The 24,847-nt window shown below is 25.7% G+C and overlaps 1 protein-coding gene across 2 annotated transcripts in view; it reads left to right on the forward strand.

Moving 5' to 3' along the window:
• LOC107444278 (uncharacterized) overlaps positions 1–24,847 on the forward strand; it is a 684,996-nt gene that overhangs the window by 422,802 nt on the left and 237,347 nt on the right. The window contains exon 1 of one of the 2 annotated variants that reach the window (XM_071182439.2): positions 9,003–9,348. The exons of the other annotated variant lie outside the window; for it this stretch is intronic. The gene's annotated coding sequence lies outside the window, so the exon portion shown is untranslated. Of the gene's footprint in view, positions 1–9,002; positions 9,349–24,847 lie in introns of those variants that run through there. 2 annotated transcript variants of the gene reach the window in all.

Here is a 24,847-nt window from a genome sequence, read left to right on the forward strand (position 1 = left end):
TCGTTATCAGAATAATTTAACAGGAAATTATTAGTAAAACATTAGTTTCTTACACTGAAAAGCAAATGTTTAGAGTTAAAAACAGGCATTACGATTACTGCATTATAAAAATAAGTTTTTGAACTCGTTCGATAATTTGTATTTAAGTTGTATTTTAAAATATATTAGTGTCAAAACGTTGTGAAAATAAATATCGGTATTAAAATAATTTCACAAACAGCATCTTAAGTATAACATTAGTTTTTACACTGAAAAGCAAATTTTTAGAACTGAAAACAAGTAATTCGATTGCTACTTTCTCAATATAAGTTTTGAAATTCATTAGATAATTTGGATTTAAGTTGTATGTAAAAATATATCAGTGTGTCAAAATGTTGAGAAACTATATATCGTTATCAGAATAATTTCGAAAAAAAATTATAAGTAAAATATTTTTTTCACTGAAAAGCAAATTTTTAGAGATAAAAACTAGCAGTTCGATTGCTACATTCTCAAAATATTTTTCTATCTTGCTAGATAAGTTTGGCTTACGTTATATGCGAAAATATATCAGTGTCAATATTTTATGAAAATAAATGTCGTTATCAGAATAATATCACAAATGTCCAAAAAATATCATGAAATGCTTTTTTAAACTACCTTAATCCTTAGAATCAGAAAGGGAAAATTCTTAAAAGAAAACAGTTTTTATACGTCACTAAAACATTTTTCCAGTAACAGCGCAATCCAACAAATACCACCAATATGATAACAGTAAAATTTTATATTTCTTAGAATATTTTCGACTTTATCTTTCGCAAAAATGAAACGAAACAAATAAAATCATTTGAAAAAAAATCCAACCAGCAGAGGAGTTTTCATCTTTATTTCAGGGAGCTATTCTTAAAAAAAATATTTAATCTAACATCATTTCATTTAGGAACGTCTATAAGAAATGTTCTTTTTTCATAAAATATTAGTATTCCTTACCATGATGTCTCATAAAAAAAACAAAGTAATCTTAAAACAGAATTGAATTTTTCAAAGAAAATTTCTGTTAAAAATTTTGAAAAATTATTAATAATATATAATTATATAATTATAATATTATAATTGTTCATTTAAAAAACCCAAAAAATCGTTTTGTCTTTAACTTGAAACTTTACAGTAAATAATTTGTTTACTTCAGAAATTGTGTTAAAAAGTAAGTCCTTGAGTCTTTTCAAAAATACAAAAGCAGTTCTTTTAAAAATCACATCACTTTAAAGATTGAATTATTGTCGGCATTTTACTTAACCACCAGTAAACGGTTAAATTTTCTTAGACGCTGGGGCTGTTTTTGTATGCCAATGTTACGTCAGCTCCCCGTGATGTCCTTTCATTAAACTCCATCGTTCACCTCTATTGAATCCTCCTCCTAAAATTAAGTTTCACTTTAAATCCGGATTGCATGGCATGTGTGCATGTGTTAAAGAGTGATGATAGTCCAATGACACTTCATAATGACGTAATTCAATTTTCGGTAAATTATGTCATTTAAAAATTTTGTTACACTGGATATTCACTGGATTTTCCTTTTTATTTTAATCTCTGAATTTTTAAGGCATTGTATTTTAATTCTCATTTTATCTACGTTATGGGTCCTCGGAGCTTTTTGATTGAACAACTGACTACAAAAAGGCTCCAGCGTGTTAGCAGACAGTGTATCCCCTGAAGAAGTACCGTTTTTTGTTGATATGATTAATTTTGAAATTTCGTTTGGTTTTTATTTTAGTTCTCCCATTTTTATTTAAATTGTGTACTAAGGACAATGTTGGTTTTATGCTGCTGTCAGCGCTTTTCCATTTCGGCTTATTGTATTTAAATTTTGATCTTCATTTTTATTTAATTCTATTTCTTATACTTTTAATGGATGCTTTAAATAACTTATGGCGTCGTAGTTTCGATTTTTCTAGTCTGTAGAGACGTGAATGGGTAACGTTTGCATCCACGTCTCACAAGTCATGAAAATGGGCGCCTATTTTTGAAGCGCTTGAACCATATCGACTGTTTTTCTTCATATATATATATATATATATATATATATATATATATATATATATATATATATATATATATATATATATATATATATATATATATATATATATATATATATATATATATATATATATATATATATATATATATATATATATATATATATATATATATATATATATATATATATATATATATATATATATATATATATATATATATATATATATATATATATATATATATATATATATATTTTAAGCATAGGAAGTTTTCAATCAGCTAATAAATTACTAAATATTCAAAGAAATAAAACTTCTGATTGAAATTTAAACATTTTATTATGTACGCATCTATAATTTTCGCATAATATGCATAATGTATTTCTTAAGCATTTTTTTATTTGATCAGTAAGGATATAGAAATAAATGGTTTTCATTCATATTTTCTCCCTAAATTTCAAAATTGATTATAATAAAAAACGCCAACAGATGGCACTGCTGACTGGAAAAAACTACAAAACAATGTTTTCTTCAGTATTGTCTAACCAATTTTTACAGGAATCTGCACCGGTACCTCTTAATTTCCTACTCTGATTATGCATTTTATAGGTGCTTATTTAAAGTTCATTGTTTAATTGCTTCTTAAATAGTATTGATATTTGTTAATTGAAAATCACTGTTACAATTAATTTTAAAATTTGGTAGAAAGGAATAATTAATTTTCTAAAAAGAGCACAGAAAATCTTAAATTTTTATCTTTTTCTATTTTTTTAAAATTTATTTTTCAATTTGTCAAACTTTTTAAAGTTTCTCGCTATTATTTTTAACTTTCTTCGACTGTTTTTTGAAAGACATAATTCAAATTATTAAAAGATATCGGCCTTGCATAAGCAACAAACATAATATTTATTTTTAATCGACTAATGTAGTTAGTTATGCTATTTATTGTTTATAAATGAATGGAAAGATAAATTCTAATTACGACAAGCTTACATTTCTTTAATTAGTAACTAAAGTGATGTGTCTACCAAGTAAGATAAAATTACTAATTTTAATTGACATTTGGCAGTAACAATTTACTTAACTAGGCAACGTTAACAATTAAAGTCACTGCAATTTTGAATCAAGACAACAATTTAATTATTTACTTGGACAACTGTCATATACTTATGACAGGTGACCATTTTAATCTTGTAGATTTTCATTACCTATTATGGTTAGTGTCTTGAAAATGTCTTTTACCTCAAATTAGTAATAAATATCCATGTGTCTCTGCTAAATATTAAATAACTGTCTAAAAATCATAGCTATGAGCTTATCTTTAATGGATTTTTTTCACTCACGTATGCACTATATAGACTAAAAGAAATAATAACTCCTTAACAAAGTGTGAGAATTTTGATTATCATTTAATTTTTTATTTGAGATTTTATATTTTATGAACATCAATGAACCAATCCAAAACATATCATCTTTTTATTTAATTCTTAAACCTTTTAAAAGCATTTTTTTTTCGTTTTGGTGTTTCAATTGAATTTTTTTAAAGTCACGCAAATGTCTCACTTCTATGAAGATATCTTTCAGCAAATTCAAAAAATAATTCTAAGGAAATAATTGAAAATATATATATATATATATATATATATATATATATATATATATATATATATATATATATATATATATATATATATATATATATATATATATATATATATATATATATATATATATATATATATATATATATATATATATATATATATATATATATACAATTTTGCAATGTAATATTTCCACACAAAAAATAAGAAAGCAAAAAACAACGATATAAAGTAAAATAAAATTATAAATGCTTTAAAAAACGATTAATTAGTCTGACAGTTATCAAAAATTGGTAAGAAAAAAAATTTAAAAAAATAAGAAAAATAGAAAATAAATTATTTTTTAGTATTAAGATATTTTGTGCTCTCAGGCTCTCAATGTCTAAGAAATAATTATCACTACTTAATTGAAGCCTTGATTTAAAAAAAGATGACAGCATTTATTGTGTTACCTTATTTATCACCCGGTATTGGAAGAAAAAAATCATTTTTATGTCAAAATTTAATTCTTAGCAATACTATCTGAATATTATATGATATTGCAGACCACGCTCTCCTCATAAAATTTGTTTTCAACGAAACTACGTAAAAAATTTGTTACAAATGCAACAATGCTAAAATAATAAAAGAAAAAAAATATTTGCTCACAAGTATTACCTTAAATTTTATTATAAATTTTGCAATGTATACTTCTTCTGTCTGCAGTGAGATATTAGTCCAAAAACTAAAATTTGCAAACTGCGAAATCTAATATTATGCAAACGTAAAATTTTGCAAAATAACCTTGCATAATTTGTGCTGTTTTGTCGCTTTACTTACGAAATGCTGCAAATAACTGCGAGGTAAAATTTAATACTCCATGGTTATTTTCAAATTTTCAATTTCCTCCACGGCTTTAAAAGTTGGGCAATATCTGCACTACGTTGATTAAAACACTGTCATAATATTTCCATTGTTTACTGTAATCTTGCTCTATTTTGGACTAAAATATTTTTTAAAAAAATTGTATACTATCAGAATTGTATTTTTACAAACTATTCTTGGTGGAAATTTTCAAAGAATATATAAATTATGATGCATTTTTATGAAACTGAAGACGTTTTTAAAACATAGATTAGAGATGTTTAGGCTCATAAGTAATTCAGTTAGAAAAACTTAATTATTATTATAGAAAATATTTAGAAAATGTAAAATATAGTTTACGAGATAAAATAAACATTTATAAATTTCATTTTGATGTAATTTTCATTTCGTAAATAAAAACAGCTTGAAGCATATTTTTGATTTATAATAAAATCTTTGTTTTTAGATTGTTGAAAAAAATTACATGTATAGTGGAATGCATGGAATAATATATAGAGTAATTGAGATTTTTCTGTTGAGTTTAATAACTATCAAAACAAAATAAAAAATTAAATATAGTATTTATGTGTCACATTTTACACTCTTTAAAAAATTTGAGAACTGTTTGCATAGGAAGTTTAAATAATCTATTTCAAATCAGTTACATAATAACATATGTATCGACACATGTATGACTGTCTGCTTTCCAGATGTATGTCAATCTCTTCATCACCAAATGTAGAAGTTGAAAAACATCTGATTATGACATTCAAGCAATGTCAAAATAACTGAAAAATATATACTCGAAAATGACTGTTTAAAATATCTTTGAAATGATTTTCGTAATTTTTTTTGACAATCTATCTTGAAACTTACCCGTACACACACTAAAAGAAATCAAAATATATTATAAATATCAGCTAACGCTTTTATTCCCTTTCTACGCTTAAACTTTAACTTTTTTTGTTATCATTAGACAATTAATTTACTTTTTTGAAGCATATTTAAGTATTAAAATTAATTTTATAAAATTTTTTGGCGCATAATCTAAATGTAATGAAATGAATTATTTATAGTTATGTACTGCAAAAAGAAAAAAAATTAAAATTTTACGTTTATCGTTTATTGATAATTTATTTTATTAATTGATATAACCAGTCCGTATTGATAGATTGACTTAATCATTCATTTGATCTGACATTTTATTGATCGTAAGTGCTATTAATAAACATGAAAAGTTTCCATGTCTTGCATTCGCCAATTTGTGACCTGCACTCTCCAGTGCGCATTACCTAACTCAAAACCTATTTTCAATGTCCAGTTCTACACTTTTTTCAGAGCTTTGAAACCATACTAGTTGTAAATGGTGAGAAACCGTATAGTTTTGTATTCGTGGTTTTTTAACGATACTCGTTGAAAACGGTTTCAAAACCGTAAAGGTAAGAAGGGCTCTTTACTGTATAAACTTTACCATTAATTGGATAAACAAACTGCTGCCGGTTATTTTAGAACAAAAATTCAGTCTATTAAAAAAGTCCATACTTTGAATAATGTTTTTTTAACATTTTACATGCATTTTTCTGTCGATAATCATGGCACTAATTACTTTGTATTTCATTTCATAGATTGACCAAAAACATTTTATCAGCAAATTTTTCAGATAAAATGTCTGAAAAAAGCATGATCTCTTTTGATCAGTTTAACCAGTAAATTATGTCACATAAATGAAGAAAAAAACATTTTAACGGCAAAATTTTTAAACAAAAAAAATAATATATAAATTTTCTTCGATATGTTGAAATAAAAAATTTGTTTATTATGCTTTTAATAAGGCTAGGAAGTTTAATACGCACTATCTCCGATAAATTATAAAATAATGCGCATTTTATAAGTTTATTTTTATTTCTCCATTATAGTTTTAAAACAGCCATAAAGGAAAACACTTAAAAATAAATATTTTTAAAACAATTTATTTTGTATGCTTCTGTTTCTTTTGCATCCCTGATAAATATCAATTTTTTCTTCTAAAGATAATAAAACGGATTTGTTCAAATATGTTTTAGTTTTTTTTAAAGTATGCCTATTTGTTTTGAATAAAATTATTTGATCCGAACACATTGCAACAATCATGTCGTTGGTCACAAAATTGTGGAGCCTTTACCTCCCGATAAGCCCCTGGCCCACAACGGGTTAATGCGAAAATGATTAGCTTTTATAACTAAAAAAATAAATAAACCAAATAAAGTTAAATAACTTAAATTAAAACAAATTAAATAAAAATAAATTACTAGTAAATCGATAAAAAATATATTTAAATTAAAAATATATATTATTTCATTGAAGTATATTTATTACGTTAAATACAGATTATTTTTATATCATTTTAAACCATTGTGATTATTCATAAAGATAAAATATTATTTGAAAGTCTGAAGGAAAAAAATTCTGAAATTAAAAATAAATTTTCAAAAAAATTTGACCAGTAAGAAGAATTAGTGAGGTTTAAGATGTAATTTAAAATGTTTCGACAGAAATACTTTAATGCTTACTTAACAGATAGTAACTTACTTAACAACAGCTTAATGTATAACAGAGATACTTTAGTTACTTTAATTTTGTTGGTAATTTGCATATTAAAAATAAAACTATTTTATGTGTGAATCGGAAAAAAAGCTTTAGATAGGTCTAAAATTTAAAAATTTATGCAAATACTGGTTTACTATTAAATTTCTTAATGCATCAATACCATTTTCATGGAAATTCTACTTTAATTATTTAAATGAAAAATAACAAAAACAATTTTAATGTTGATCTAATAATTTACTTATTGCAAAGATGTTTACTAAAATTAACAAATCTCGAAATCCAAGTTATAAATATTTTGCAATTCTTAGGCATTTGCTCGCAAATATTGAGAGAAAATATTTGCTTTGCGATCAAAATATTTATCGAAGTCATCACATGATTTCTACTTGTTTCATACAACGTTATTTAATATTGGCGCTCTATGCATAACAATTGTTTGGGGAAAACAACGTATTAATCCTCTCCTTGAATCTTAGCGTTAGGATCATTGACGGAAGATGAAAAGTATCCCTCATTATAAAACGAGTGACTAGTTTTGGCTCTTTATCATGTATTTGGCGTGATTTGTTTATCAAAAGATTGAATGTTTTGGTTTAAATTTTTTCCTTTATGTAGGATTTAAGTTGATTGTTATTCATTGGGTCAATTAAATTTTCAGAGAATTAAGGATTTTTTTATTCTAGAGCGCTATCTATGCATGTACAAGTATTTAATGTACCAAGATCTAGAACAACGAAGATAGAGAGATTTTTTGAAGCATTTTTAGTTGGACCCAATTTTAAAAAAATATCTCACACTACAAATTTTTAAGAACAATTTTAATTTTTTTGAACATTTTTTTTAAATATAGTATCGAACAAATGTTACTTAGAATGATGTAATCATTCTAACATGTAATCATGTTTGCAGCTTTATGAAAGTAAATATAAAGCGGTCGTGAAATTTTAAATAAACGAAAATTTTTCTTAAAAATAATTTGCTTTATATATGATGAATATTGTATTCATTTCATGCAACATTTGTTCTAGAGTATACAATAGAGTGTTTGTTCTTCTGTAAACTTACAAATTAATTTTTTTTAATATTTTTTTCCAAAAAAGCAGTTTTAACTGCATGTACAAAAAAAAATTTGCTAATTAATGTCATTATAAATATTAAACGAATACAATAAAAAATAGAAAGAAAAAAGATTATATAAAATAAACAATGCCTTAAAAATATCCCTAATTAAAAATTTTTTTGTTTCTTTAATATTTAGTAATTGGTCTAAACTTCAAACAGTTAAAAACTTAATAATAGTGCAAACTACAAAACACTATAAAAATTCATAAGAGAAATAATTTTAATACTAACATCGAATTCTAAAACACCTCGTACATCACTAATAAAAAGAAAAACTCATGAAGACATGATATTTATTATCATAATAGTGTTCCCTATAATTTATATTCATGAATTCCTCATTATTCTTGTTCAAAAAAGGCATCAAAAAATAAATTCATGGATTTCTAAGAACAAATAAGAAATAAAGATTCTATATTTTCCTAATTTCTCCAAGGCTTTGACTCTTTCTTTTAAAACACACTTTAAAACTCGAAAAGAAAGCACGCAATAAAGTTTACTAACTCAAACATGACATACAAAAATAAAAGGAATTTCAAAGGACTGAATGCATAACATATTTTGACGAAAAGTTTAGGAAAGAATAAATTTGACTTGGCACCACATGCATTTTAAACTTTTACATTAATGCATCCCTTTCTTAAACAAACACATCAGTAATTTTTAAAAGTAATATATTAGCATAATTTTGAAATAAATTAAAATTGTTCTCGATATGCCCTAGATGTTTAGCTTTTTTAATATTTTTCTTTTCTCGATTTGTTTATTTGGCGACCTCCCTAGTTTATTGGCATCGCCAAATATGATCGTTTTTACCAACAACCCTGAGTTCAGATGGAAAGCCGCATGGCACTAGTCTTCATCTTCCTAACTCCAGTTGCTCCCCACGTTTCAAGAAGTGTTCGTATATACTGCAAACACGATAAACTTTCTATGAATGCTATGTGCTTGATATTAATTTTGAATGAAAAATTGCAACCAAATATCTGTCATCATACCTACATATTAAAATAGATAATATATTTGATGATGTTGCATTAAAATGTTCCGATAAAACTTTTCGTTTTGAGAAAACAGAAACTCATTTCCAGAGCGTGTGTGGATTACTGTAAATTTAATAAACACTAATAAGTGTTTCGTGATTTTTTTTTAAAAATGGAGTAAGCAAAAAGGTATGTACAAAGCATAAAATTTTAATGTTATTTAAACAACTGAATGTATATAAATAATATATTTATTTTCAGTTTCATACATTAAGCTATTTCCAAAATATAATTCAGTATTTACCATTTATATATTTATTAAAATTATTCTTTTCCTAATACAATTTGTTTAATAAAACAAATTATGAATAAATCATCAAAACTATAAGCATGTATACACCAAATAACTTTGTTAATTGATCTGTTTTTACGCCACTTGAGATCGATAAATGGATGTTTATGGCTTTAGGTTTCTTTTCATTTAAATTAAATTTTAAGAAAAAGTTATTTTCATTTAAATTAAATTTTAAGAAAAAGTTATTTTCATTTTATAAGTGTTACTTTTTTTTATACTAAAGTTAGTATATTTAATATAAATACATTTTATTTTTCATTAAAAGTACGAAAACTTATTTCAATACCATGAGTTTTAAATAATTATCATTATTTAAAACGGTTATTTATTGGAAAATTAATTATTTCAAATTTCATAATATCGTTATAAATTCTTTTTAATAAAAATATAAATTCCTTTAATGCAATTCGTTATAAATTCTGTTTAATGAAATAATATCGTCATAAATTCTTTTTAAATAGTAAAATAAAAAAAAAATCATTAACATTATTTTTGTTTTATTGCATCAGTTTTGCTAAAACTGAAAACCAGTGAAATAATAATAAATACAAAATTTTAAGAAATGAGTAGAAATTCAAAAACTTGGCAGATTTTTCGCAAGTAAATAATTTGGTGAAATTTTTCTATTTTTCAAAGAACCTTTTAGAGTTATGTGAAACTGGAATTAATATTTTATCAAAAACTATAATACTATTTGAAAGTAAATTGTATTATAACTACTGAATTGTTTATATTTAGTTTATAAGTAAAGACTAATATTTTATAAAAGACTAACGTATTTCAATAGATTGATATTTAAATAAACATGATTTTCAGCAAATAACACATAATTTTCTAGTATGTAATAAAATTTGGTAATTTTATTATGTTACTTTAGTGCATAGCATAAAAAAAATTATTCGGAAATAATGCTTAGTAATGAAAACTATAATTTTAAACTCTAGAATTCCCCGTAAACAGCTATTCTGTTAACGTAAAAACTAACAAATTACTGGCTTAAATACCGTATATTTTAGTTTTCGTTAACTAGAATTGTATTTTTTTTCTGTTATTATCTTTTGATTTAATTACATATGTGGCTTTTGTACACAATTTGTTCACATGTTTAATGATCAAGCATAGAAATGAATGCAAACTTCCAAATATTATTAAATGTGTATTTAAACTAAATATTTATAAGATGAAAACTTCCTAATATTTAGGTCAAATAAACATTGAAGATTAGTTCATTAAACATTGAAGAGGATAACTAGTAAGATGAAAATTCCTTTCACTCAATATTATATATAAGGAAAGCTTTTAAATCTATAATATCGCCTAATTAGGCTAAAAGAAACTTTTGGTTTATCAACAATTAATAAAATTAAAAATAAAATTATTGCAAACATAATATTTGCTTGTTTGCTTAAGAAAACATAACTGAAAAAATTATTCAAAACTCGTATTAAATCATCTCTTTATTTCCTAAGGATTTTTTTTAACACCTTGTTTTTTAAAAACATTGCATTAAATTCACTGATCAATTGAAGTACGCACTAAAACGGAGAGGGTTCTGAATTACATCTTTAAAAATCAAGATTTCTTGTTTAATGATATTGTTTTAGTCTTATTTAACTAAACTTTACAATCTTCATTTATTTTACCAAATATTGAAATTTTGTATAAGTCAATGAATAAAGATACTGAGTTGCACGTCTTGAATGTTTTCAAAGCGAAAGAAGGCTTAAAGTACATTTGAAAACAAACCTCAATAAATAACCTTAAAAGCCTTCTGTTTTGTTACAAATTAAAACATCTGGAGTATAAAACCTATTACGCGATCAGTGTAAATACACATGAGGAATTAATAGATTTCGCCAAGTAGAAGCGTGCTTGCAATAAACAGAGAATAAGCGTGACCTGTATTCCGCATTGCAAACGAATAAACTTTCGAAACAATTTACACAAATTCGCTAAAATGTCACTTAAAACCTTCATTCACTGAGGTCTTCAAATAAAATTTTCTTACACTGTATCTAAAGTAAATTGATGTGTGAATTTCGACAAGTGGAAACCTGTTCCCAATGTAGAGAGGTTAGACATAACATTTACTTGTTATTTTCAGCGCATAAACTTAAAAGCTTATTTACCCAAGTTCACACCAAAATGTCACTTAAAACCTTCATCCACTCAAGTCTCTTTATTTAAATTTCAGAGCTAATTTACTCAAATTCACATTTACACTTCTTGTTGTCAACACATAAGCTTTAGAACTAATTTACTTAAATTCACATTTACACTTCTTGTTGTCAACATATAAGCTTTAGAGCTAATTTACTTAAATTCACATTTACACTTCTTGTTGTCAACACATAAGCTTTAGAGCTAATTTACTTAAATTCACATTTACACTTCTTGTTGTCAACACATAAGCTTTAGAGCTAATTTACTCAAATTCACATTTACACTTCTTGTTGTCAACGCATAAGCTTTAGAGCTAATTTACTTAAATTCACATTTACACTACTTGTTGTCAACATAGCTAATTTACTCAAATTCACATTTACGCTTCTTGTTATCTACATATAAACTTAAGAGCTAATTTACTCGAATTCATTGGAATATCCCTTAAATCCTTCTCGCACCTTATCAGTTGAGATTTACTTACAATGGATTTAAAATATATTGATGAATATCAACATATCAATATAAACATATCAATATATCAATGATATAATCAACTAAAATATCTGCTTTAAAGTATGTTATTTTAAACTCAGAAAGTTATTCTTCTCAATTTGTTAAGAAGTGTAGTTTAGCTCTTTCTATGTGTTTTATCTGTATTGTACAAACTGCTCCGAGTCAAATAACAATGCAGCTTTCTATGAGGGATCTAGTCTTTGAAGACTAAGATAACCTCTTTCACATTTTCTATTATTCTTTTATGCTCCCGGATGGGAGGATAGAGCAAACGACTTTCTGTGAGAATCATTTTTCATACTTTGTGAAAAGGGAGGGGTGCTCCTGATGCTTCGGATTCAGTGGTTGAATTCGTCACCCTTGAATGATTGTTGGACAAATACCAGGGAGAAGTGATTTACTTCAGTTTTAAGTTCCCTTCAAAATCAATCCTGCTTGATAAAAACCTGAAGATATGATATTTTCATTTGAAAATATCAAAAGTCTTTCAAAATATTACAGATAACATTGAAATATATAAGGAGAAATATTTTACGTAATTTCTCGCTTTTTGTAGTTAGTCATTCTTTCCTATTCAGTACAGAAAAAAATGAATTTGTAAAAAATCTGAAAAGGCATAAATAAAATCAGCTATGATGCATTTTCAGATACTTCACTAAATTTTAATTTCATTTATCTTTAAAAAAATTCCGGTTTTATCAGGGATTTAAGGTTTTTTATTCATTTTAGAGTAAGGTGAGTGAATAAGATTGGGCAATATAAGTGAGATAGTGTTAAGTTAGGAACTTCAAAACTAAATGCATTGTCTAGAACAAGCTCATTTGGAAGGGTATTAAAAGCAGCATGTTTATCTGTTATTTTATTATTTTGCATTGATTTATAGATTGGCTTATGTTTGTTTTTCGCAAATTAATAAACCAAATGAAAAAAGCTTTTATTTTCTATTTCTTATTTTTTAATTAGTTTTGTATTTTTCATTAGATCAGCTTAGGTTTCTTAAAATTTCAAGTAGAACAGGTACTATTTTTTTTTTTAAAAAAATACATGAAAAACACATCTTTTTTATTAATTACAATAAAAAAAATTCTTTGTTTTATCTTACTAAAGCAATAAAATTTAAAACGAGCAAAATTACATTAAAATGTTCACAGACTTAAGTGTTTCATGTTTAACAGCTTTTAGCATGAACTAAAGTTCACGGATAAAGAAGCATTTTTTATCATTTCTTGTAATATTTTTGATTATATATTGGGAAAACTTTGAACTCAAATTGTTTGAATAGAAAAAGAATTTAATTACGCAATTTATTTGAACTTATTTAAACATTTATGGTAAAATAGTTTCATGCACACCATGAAGTTTATAGTAAATTTCAGAAGTAAACAAAACAAAGGCAGCTTAATATCATAATATTTATCAAGAATTCAGAATCTGTTCTATCCATCAAAGTGGATATCTTTTAAAAACAATGAAAACTAAGGTTAAATCTCAATAATGTGTTTTATTCCTTGTTAAAGAATATTAATCAACTTCCGTTGTTAGAATCCAACCATCTAAAAATGAACTAATCGACTAAGTTTTCGTATTTGGGCATGTATAGAAATTTCTTTTTAATTCACAACTTTCTCGTTGAACAAAAGGAGAGAAAATTGCTGTTTCACAACAGGTGAAAGAACAAAGGGAAGGAAATATTTAGGTGTCAAAACGGTTATTAGGGTCTTTAATATTATTTGAGAGAGATTTTTAATATTATATTAAATATTTTTTACCTTTTTTATAAAAAGAGCAATAAAAAATCTTAAATTTGCCTTTATTTATAAAATTTTAATTTATAATAAAAAACAGTACACTGAATGTATCCTTTTATGACCCCACTTAATGTATATTTTATGAATCTGGAAAAAAAGTTAATAAAATATACAAGTTAAGAGTCACAACTGTATTTGGAGATACAAAATAAGAATACAATTTACGTATTTTTGAAGTGAATGAGGTTTTTATTCAAGTAATATCTTACCACTTCAGATTCTTGAGATTGTTTACGTTTTATTAAAATTAGGATTTTTAATGCGAAGTAAAATAAAACAGTATTTAAATCTAGTGAATAACTACTGAGGAAGGCAGCAGCAAAAATACCATCCCCCTACCATGGCCAGACACTCGAGCAGTGAAAATACCATAGCATGTTCGATTGCCTAATTAAATTTAGAGATAAATATAGTAATCGTCAATCAGTGTTTTTCTTGTTTTCTCTAAAAGTCAAACATGAGTTGACATTTTTAGTCCAACCTTCCTCAGTAGTGATTTTTTAAACAAATGATTTTGTTTTTTCCACACTTAACTATTAGTTTTTAAAACCAACCTTGGGCGCAATTTTGCTAATGATTCCATAAAAATATAAATATATATATATATATATATATATATAGATATATATATAATAGGACCAATGGTTTAGTTCTAAAAGTTTAAAGAACATAAAGAAGAACAATTGAGTCACACACTCAATTAACTTTAAAGTTTCATTGAAACAGTTCAAAGGGAAACATTCTTTTTTTCCTTAAAGGAGGATCACTCCACCCTTCATCTTATCTTCATCGGTCTTTGTTTATCACGCCCATTCTACCCCTCTCATCAAATAATAATTTGACTTGCACCTTAAATGTAAAGGGTTATTGACGAGATTTGGCGAAATGCCGAAAAGATTTATACACGCCCTAAGACTGTAATCGAAACTTTCGAACAGGATAGAAAAGAAAATACACTTTTTGGCGAGTATATAAGTTAAATATTTCAAGACATATGGAAAAAAAAACATCTATCGGGATAAAAAATCCTTTTGTATGCCAAAAACATTTTTTGAAGAAATATCTTAGAAGAGTCTGGATTTAAAAAAATGATATTTTTGAGTCTAGGAGATAAGAAAGAAAGGGGCTGTCTAAAGGAGAATTTTAAGTAAATAAAAAAAGAACTTTTGTAGCTGTGATATAAAAATAAAATTATGTTTTGAGAAAGATTGAGTGAATATAATTACAAATATATCTGGCAAATTGTTTAGTTATATTAGAAACGTAATAGATGCATGTATAATTAACAATTTATTTGTACGAAATTAACAGGTATTATTTGCGGCGATAATCCATTGATCTGTTTAGCAAACCAATGAAAATATGGGTGCATTTTTTTGAAAGATCTCCAATTAACATGTATTTTGAGTTTATTAATATGAAGTCAATTTATATACTTTATGAACGCACAGCGAATATATTGATTTAAATTGTAGAACAACCTTCAGCAAACTCATTTTACCAACCCAATTAATAATTTTTTTATTAAGCGCCATTAACGCATTTCTACTGACAAATATTAACTTTTAGAAAGAGAATTTATTTCTTAATTTCTGTCAGCCATTTTTAACAAGCTAAATAAATTCAAGTAAAATAACCGTACTATATGGTAATGACATTTATGGTAAAAAAAATCCAGAATTTTAGTTATTAAAACCCAACTACAACATTTAAACCATTTATTTAATACTTTTTCCATTCATACAGTAGCGGTTCACTGGAAATTCTGATTTTTAAAATTATAGTTTCTATTAACACACGTTTGGTGAAAAATATAAAACTAAAAAATCACTTTAGCCGCATTAATGGATTCTGTGCCCCTCTCTTTGGTATCATGATAAAAAGTATCAAATTCCACTACATTTATTAAAATTTATCTCATATTATAAATCCATGTTTATTGTAAATTTAACCATTATCATTACTAAAGTGCTTCGGTAACAATTACTGAGCTTTTTGGTTTTTCCGTAGAGCCAGAAACACGGTTAAAATCACCATATCCACATAGTTTTGACCGTATTTATCTTTAAGTGTACTATAAGTGGCACTAATGCATACATTACTTATAGCAATGTAATAAAAACTTATTTTTAAGTTCATTTTTATATTTAGATAAATTACTCGTTTTCGTAAATGTCAGGAAATATAATCGAAGTAACTATAAAATTGCAAAAGAATATTGAGCATTTTCTTTTAATGATAATTCATTTTTTTATTAATATTAACACACCTTCAGCTTTTTTAAATGTAATTAAATCAAAATCGACTAAGGCTTTTTTGAAAACTTAAGTTATACTTTTTATCTTTTTTTTTCTTCAAAATTCTGCGAAAGACAGAGATAAGAGTTTAAAACTAATGCAGTTTTGCAGTTACTTGACTTATTTCCATCTTATGATTGACTACCAATTTATTAGTATGCGTAGAATGTTTCTAAAAAAATAAATTGAACTGCAAAAATTTTTAATTTATTATTCCAGTGTCCCATTATTTTCCAATTTTATTTCAAAACTAGTTTTTAACCAAGAATTAAACTTCATGTCAAGAATGTAAAAATTTTTTAAAAAGTAAAATTATATTTCTTTTTAAATTTACTTCATGCATTTTACGCCGCTTCCAAGGAGTTCAAAAGTTACATATGTCTACAGATGAAAAACAAAAATGTTTAATCAGAAAATAGTTTTAATATATCGTGCCTTGCAGGTGCATTTGTCTTTAGCTGAAACATGGTGAAAAATCTTTAGTTATTAGTCCCATTAATTTCAAATTTTACTTAAAGCTAATTTTTAGAAAAGAATTAAACTCCGTTTGAAAAATATAGAATTCTTTTTAACATTACAATTATATTATTTTCAAACTTTACTAAAGCATTTTACTCTGTTTTAAAAGAGCGCGAAACATATTTCTTTCTACTGATCAAAAACAAAAGTTTTTAACCAGAAAATGGTTGTAATAAATCGCACTTTATCGCACCGTAATAATAATACCTATAGCTGATTTTTTTTTAAAAAAAACTTATTAAACGTTTGAGCGAGGGTAAAATTTGAAAAATATCTATGCTTCTTGAAAATGTTTGATTTTTACATTGGGCGAAACTATTTTCATAACAATAGTATTTATAAAATTTTTGTCTGCAGAGTGTTTATTTTATTATTGAACATACGCAATTTAAACCAAAAAAAAAAAACTTTTACGTTTCTACAAGCAAATATATTTTCAATAATTGCTTCATTCGCAATTAAAAAGCGCGTTGAAGTTATTCAAAACTTGAATAAATTCCTTTATATTATTCAGCGATACAAAAATTCATTCACAATATAATCAATTTTAAAATCTCAAAAAATACATCTTCTCTAAAACTACATGCATGCTTAACATAAATATGATTTGAATATTAACATACACGTGTATACTAAACATTTAGTTTCTGTGAAGTAGATCTTCTGAAAATAGTTTCCAATAATATAATCGCGAATGTCTAGTATTTATTTAAAAAGTATAACATAAATTGAGTGAACTTAAACGCTTTTGAAATTAACAAATGTACAATAAATTCATCAAAACAGCCAATTCATGTTTTAACTTAAGTATATTTTCCATTAAGGAAGCTAGCGACTAATGTTTACTGCAATTATCAAACTCAAACGATTAATTCTTGAATTAAAAAAGAGATATCTGCTTTTAACATCAAAACCAATTATTTTTCAGCTAAGCAAAAATAAAAAAGGGTACATCTTCTTATAGATTTCAAAGCTCTAAAGCATAATAAAATGAAAATGCTATTTAAAAGCTTAACGAGTTTCTAATGAGAATTTACTTCACTTGATCTTTTTAAAAGCTTTACTTCAAGCATATTTCGAATACCAAAAGGATAAGAGAGACTATTTCAAAAGTTTACACGATATACATTAGACAGATATCTTTATATAACATAAAAACATAATGGTCTAACACAGTTTTCTATTGCTGGCCGTGCATTTTTATTAGCCGAAAATCACGTGGTAGAATCAAGTTTTTCCTCATTCATTTCCATTTTGTTTTGTTTGCCATCAACATAAAATTAATAAAAGTTATAAAAGTATTGGTTTTCCTTAAATATTCTTGTATTCCTAATATAAAAGTATTTTCCTGTACTGGTATATTACGCTTTTTATTTAAGAGTTCAAAGCTGAGATAATTGTTGATTTTTAAAAACATTATAAAAATCAATCATTTCAACTTTTGTAAAAAAAAAAAAAACTATTTTCTTCCAAGAAACAATTATTGCGAAGCAGTCTTTGGGGTCAGTCAGCGCTGCGAAAAGGGGGCTCACCCCCTACTATAGATATAAAAAATATTTATATATATAGATCATTTATAGATTATATATATATTTATCATATATAGATTATATATATATAGATTATAATATATAGAAATTGAGATATATGGATTTAGATATGCAGTGTTAAATAGATTTATAGATGTAGAGGTATATAGATAGGCATTGTTATGAACATAGAAGTAGCCACAGATGATTGCAGGGTTTCCTAAATGAGACTGCCAGTTTTCAAAATTTTATAACACGTGCAACAGGGTATACGTTTTATTCCCAAAGTTTTTGATTTCAGTTTAAAGTTTTTTTGTCAGATGGCACTACAGACGGTAAAACCTGTAAGTTAAAGAAAACTAACTGAAAACTACAACAAAATAGTTCAAAATCTTTCAGGAATAAAAATAAAATTTCAATATTTTAAAATGTTAATCATCAGCCACTATTACTAGTTGTGATTAATGAACAGAACAAGCAAACGCAAAGGGAAGATAAGTAAAAAGAACCCTAAGCACCTTCTGTTGCAAGCTTCTCAAACTAAATTTAAAGGCAGCGGGAATTAAATGCATGCCCAGTCACATTAAATTGCTACAAGAATTAGATTTCTATTCTTAACGCTTATGATATATGCTCGGATTACATTTAAACTTTCAGTGAAGAAATTAGTTTTTTACAATATAGTCGTATCATCTTTGTATTTTGATTTTAATTTTTTAGCATTTTACTACATTGGATTATACTTTGCTATCGTGAACGAAATATTACAGATAATAAATAATGAAAAAGGGAAAATTGATAGATGCGATAATATATTATTTAAATAATGCACAGAATATACACATACATAATACACAATGTAAATTTTAATATACTAAAGCATTTCGATATTGATATTTATTCGAGATTAATTGAACTGTGGAACTCTTGACATTTGGAAAGGGTATTAATAATCACTTTTGACTGGACTAAAAGGGGTGTTGACATTGATTTATTAGGCACCTTGATAAGGTGAGGATAAAGTTGGTCATTAATGTTTATCTCCATCTTAAGACGCTGATGGTTTAATCATCCAACAGTTTAACTCCTAACATAATATTTGAGGAAGCGCTTTAAGATTACACAAAATTCGTACTTAATATAACATGGAAAAGTGATTATAGAATGGTGATTGTTTCAATCTAATAACATTAAAACTGGAATGAAACTGAAAAAAATTTAAATTCAATCTATAATAAATAATAAAATACAATATGTATCCTAATAAATGTCCATAATTTTCCGACGAAAATATGAATATACCTTTTAATATACCTAGTTTTGATTTTATAGAAAATTTTGAATTTTGTTTAAATTCTCAATTACCTTTTCTTGATTGAAGTTTAATTTTTTAAATACGAAAAGCCTCTTATACTAATATTTACATACATATACTTAGCTTAAAAATTGCCTCTATAACCCATTTAGCTTTGAAAATTTTTTCCATTTTCTTAATAGTATTTTCATGACTAATTCAACGAGTCCTTTTTTACAAAAAAACATTCAAACCCTTTTATGCAAAAAAATAATAATTTATTTTAAATGTTTCATTAGCAACTGCTTTCCCTTAAACAAAAATGCAACTTTTTAAAACTATTCTTTGTAAAAAATTTGAAAGGCACAGATTTTGATTGAATTATTGCTATACTTTTTTTTTGAAAAATATTTCTTGAGTTAAAAAAATAATGTCACAGTAATAAGACTTATTTTCTTTTTAATCATTATGCTTCTGAAACACCCGCTGCATATTTTATTTAAAAAATTAATGAAAATACTCAAAATAATACTCATAGTTTAAGTCTTTGGTTGAAACTACTAAAATACGAAAAAATTCACAGTATTTCTGGCTCTATGGTCAAACCAAAGAGCTTCATAATTCTTACAAAAGCGGTTTGCTAATGATTTTGGTAAAATTAACATAAAAATATAGTTTTATAATATGTGATAAGATTTTGTTAATAGCGTAGAATTTAGTAATTTATCAAGATACTTTAGACAATGGCCTAAACTATTTATGCTGTTTAATTTACTTTTCATCATTTTTGTATTTTTTTAAATAGTAATAAAAACTATAATTTTGAAAACAAGAATTTCCTGTGAAACGTTAATGCATGAACAAAAAAAATTACCAAATAAATGAATTAAATACCTTGTATTTTGGTTTTTATTGCAGGAATTATAATTTTTTAACAGAAGTATCCTAAACATAGAATACGGTAATTTTAACAGAATTCTTTTCTCTGCGTAATATATTTTTACTTTGATTCAAATTACATTTATCAGAAAACTACGTGTTTTAATTTTTCATATATTGCTTTAATAATTATACATTATAATCCCTATGCAATGGTTTATTATTATGCAAAAATGGCATGCGATTTTAAGTAATGTTCTTAAGTTCTAATGCAATATGCTCTGTTGTTCTGCAAACATGACTTACGGTTTATAAAACTGTAGTATTTTTTACCCTAAACAATCGCATTTTTGTTTTTCCTTTCCAATGACATATAATCAAAAAGTTACCTTGATATAAATGCGAATTTTAATTAATAAAAATACATAGCAATCTTCATTCGTCAATCACAACAAAATGTTTCGAGTTTCAAGACTTTTTTTTTAATGTAAGTACAATTGGTGGTAAAAAATATTCTTTGGTTATGCTCTGGCTGTAAATTTATACAACTGTTCGGGTAAGCTAGCCAACTTCATAAAATTAATGATTTTATCCTGACCTGCAGTGATGTTGAGCCTTGTAATCTTAAGGTTTGTGGAGACGTATTGTTCTTGGGCTGTAGGCTACTTGTAATTAATTTCTTCCCTGATTTCTAAGATAAATTCTTACTAAGGAGGTCAAACAGGGAATATATAATGCGTGTGGAACAAACAGGATTTTTCTTTAGAAAATTAAATAATTTTTAACTGATATACTCAAAATTCGGTATACATTAAAAAAAAGTAAAAATGCTATCAAACAATTTACTAATTATCAAAATTTATTTCATGAAATTTAGAGGGACAAATAGTGTAAAGTTACATGCGTTACAATGAAACTTTTTTTTTAAATTTTTATTTTATAACCGGTGTGTTGCATTTTATAACCGGGGAAGCCAAATTAATTCTAAGCTTGTTATTATTAATGTTCAACTCCGTAGCCATGTAATTTTTAATTCAACCCAAACTACAACTCCTAACGAAACAAACATAGGGATGAACTAGCTACGAGGAGGAATTTTTAACCCGACTTAACCTGCAATCACGATTAGATTTTTTAGGCTTATGACACCAAGGCTTAAATGTGGTTCCCTAGACTTATTTTGTCTGGAACAAGTTGATAGAGCTCTTCTAATTAGCTTTAAAAAGTTGTTAACATAATCGGGCAACATAAAAAAATACTCACCTTAAATCCAAAAATTCTAAAACTTAATATTTCACCTTATAGTGTGACTACCACTACAAAAATACAATTCCAATTCACTAGTATTTAAGACATGTTATCTCGATTTTATTTATGGGTACCTTTTCATAGATGAAGAAAATTGCAAAATTGAATGAAATTGAAAATAATTGGATGAAATTGGTCGTATTGAGATATAAAATTTCGAAAAAGCCGTGTGTTCAATTTTTAATTTCCCAAAAATAATTCTCTTGATTATGTTCAAATTGTAAATTTTGTCCTTTTTTTTCTAAATGAAGTGAAAACTTCTTTAAAAAAAAAAGAAAAAATTTGCAATTCAAAATTTCGATGACCCTTATTAAATAAATTAATAGATAATCATTAAGATTTATTTTTATGATTATGCTTATTTATTGAGATGATTTTATGATTATGCTAAAAGAAAATAAGTAAATGACGCGTCATTGCGGTGACCATTATAATCTTTATATTGTGTTTTTCATGGAATAAAGCATAGACAATTTCTTATAATATTAGACTTAAAAACTTTAAATCGTAAATATTTTTGGGAATACAATCATCTAAGCCAACAGACTATTACATTCGAAAATAAAAAAATATTCTTTTGTCTGCTTTCAAAAATGAAAAATCTGAAATCTACCCATTAACAAATGTATAAGTTCGAATTTCTTAAAAAGAACTGGATTCAAACTCATTCAATAAAATAAATATGTTATTTAAATAGCTGCTTAAATCTAGTTAATAATAGCACAAAGTTGTGGTAAATTAAGCATTATAACGCGTAATATAATTGAATTTCGAATTTAATTGAATTTCGAAAATTAATTGAATTTCGAATTAGGGTTCATGAAATTTAGAATATTAGAATGAGAAATTTTAATGCCTTTAGAATACAAAAAAAAATTTCTATAACACCTTAAGAATCAAACAATGAATATATTGTGCCATCAAAATAAATTAATGAACTAAATAACATGTTTGAATCAAAATTTAGGCGAAGTTTACATAGAATTTTGTCTTTTTTGCCTTTTTAGACAAACTTATAGTGAGTATAATAACTCTATAATAATTTCTCAAGAGAAAGGAATAGTGGTATAATATCATAAGAATACGAAATAATTATATATTGTCTAAAACAATTTGAAATATTTGCCCTTAAAATTTAAAAGTTATTGCAGAGCATCATTCGAATTCAAAAGTTTAAGTGTACTTTCAATAGAATCAAAACTTGTAGTAATTTTTAATTGTTAGAATTAGCAATATAAATTTAAATTAGTAGTAAAATAGAATTAGTAAGTAAATATTTTATCTTTATAATAGGATAAGAACTTATATTTTAAGTTTAAAACAAAAGTTATTATGTTATAGATTATTTAGTCAAATTATAATTGTGAGTTATTTTACAGCATCTACAGATTAAACTCAAGTAATTCTTGACTGCCACAAAAAAGCAAATAACTATGCATTAAGTGTTAAAAAATTTTTCTTTTTTGTTTAGAAATGCTTATAATTTTTTCCGAAGCACTTTTTCTGCTAAAACTTGCACGATTTTTACCTAGAATATATTTCGTATGTGCTCGCTCCATCGATTGGCGCCATTTAATTTGATTCTGGCGATTAAGGCGACGTGGCGCCAAAACACCGCTCGCAAAAGTAATTAGGGAGCATTAATTCGGAAAAATAATGAAAATCCTCATTGAGTGAAAATTCAACAGTATGGTCTGCTATTGGCTACCCATTAATTTTCACGGAAAATGCATTTCATACATAAGATTCCTATTAAAATAATGGGATCCTAACTCGACTACCACACGAAAATAATTGTCTGTTATTTATATTTGTTTCCTAAATGCGTTTTATTAAACAAATTGATAGGATATAAAGCTAAAACATTTACATAATGATACAAAGTCATATTTATAATAATTAAATATATTATACAATATAAATAAAATAAATCGTTTTACTCATCTGTATACTTTATTAGCAAAATGCCACCTCTTGCAGCTTTGTTAATTATATTTAAGAAGTAGTTTAATTTATAATTAGTGAATTAATAAATATAATAAATCGTTTTACGCACCTATATACCTAATTAAAAGATGCAAACTATAACAACTTTGTTAATTTTAGCTAGGAAATAGTTCATTTTAAAATTAATTAGCCCGTTAAGTTATATTATAATGCTTCCATAAAGTGATTGTATAATTAGAGAGAAGACAAATTTTACGTTATTAGTAAAAATTGAAAAGTGCGTCTATAAATATACTAAATATATTTATTATAATTAGTTATATTATATTTCTAATAACGCCGACCAGGTGGCCGAGTGGTTAGCTTGCCTGCCTGCGGAGCCGATGGTTGCGGGATCGAATCCCACTCAGAGCATGAATATTTCTTTCCCTCTGTGTGTTCTATGTCCTTTCATCTGTGTGATTGTGTGAATGTAACCCGCCCTATAAACGGGTTTGTGGTTGTATGACGTGGGCGATGCTACTCCACAGCCGTTGCTTAGCCATAGGTGGGTAAGGATAAGAGAGCAGCAATTCTGGCATTCCTGAGTCCAATGGAAAATAGACCCAAGTGCCCGCCATTAACCACAAAAAAAATAATAATGTTTTTAATAACCAGTTATGATTAATTATAAAAAAAAATTTATTTTAAGAAAACATTACCTCCGATTTGTATAGGCAGCCCAAGGTAGTCCCAAGCCTTATATGAAAGATTCCACCAGTTCAATTTATTTTTAAACATGGACTATCGGGTTTTTATCCCAGCCACATTAAAGAAGATTCCACAGTATTGAGACATTGTAGTTTTAAACCTTTCTCTTTTCCAATTAGTGAAAAGCTTTGAAACAAAAATTTTGACATTGGGCTCTTTCAAACTTCCATAAATTACTGAGTTTAAGCGTAATATTCCCAAAAGTTACTTTCTTTGACACTGCTAAGAACCTTTTTTTTTCAAAAACTGTTAATTAGTGTCCATTTGATCGAATTCAATACTGTTATATATGTGAGGTTAATATTTAGAACCCTCATCTGTAA

Source organism: Parasteatoda tepidariorum, chromosome 4, assembly GCF_982258835.1.
Source record: "Parasteatoda tepidariorum strain Cologne lab strain chromosome 4, Ptep-v5.0, whole genome shotgun sequence".
Classification (NCBI taxonomy): domain Eukaryota; kingdom Metazoa; phylum Arthropoda; class Arachnida; order Araneae; family Theridiidae; genus Parasteatoda; species Parasteatoda tepidariorum.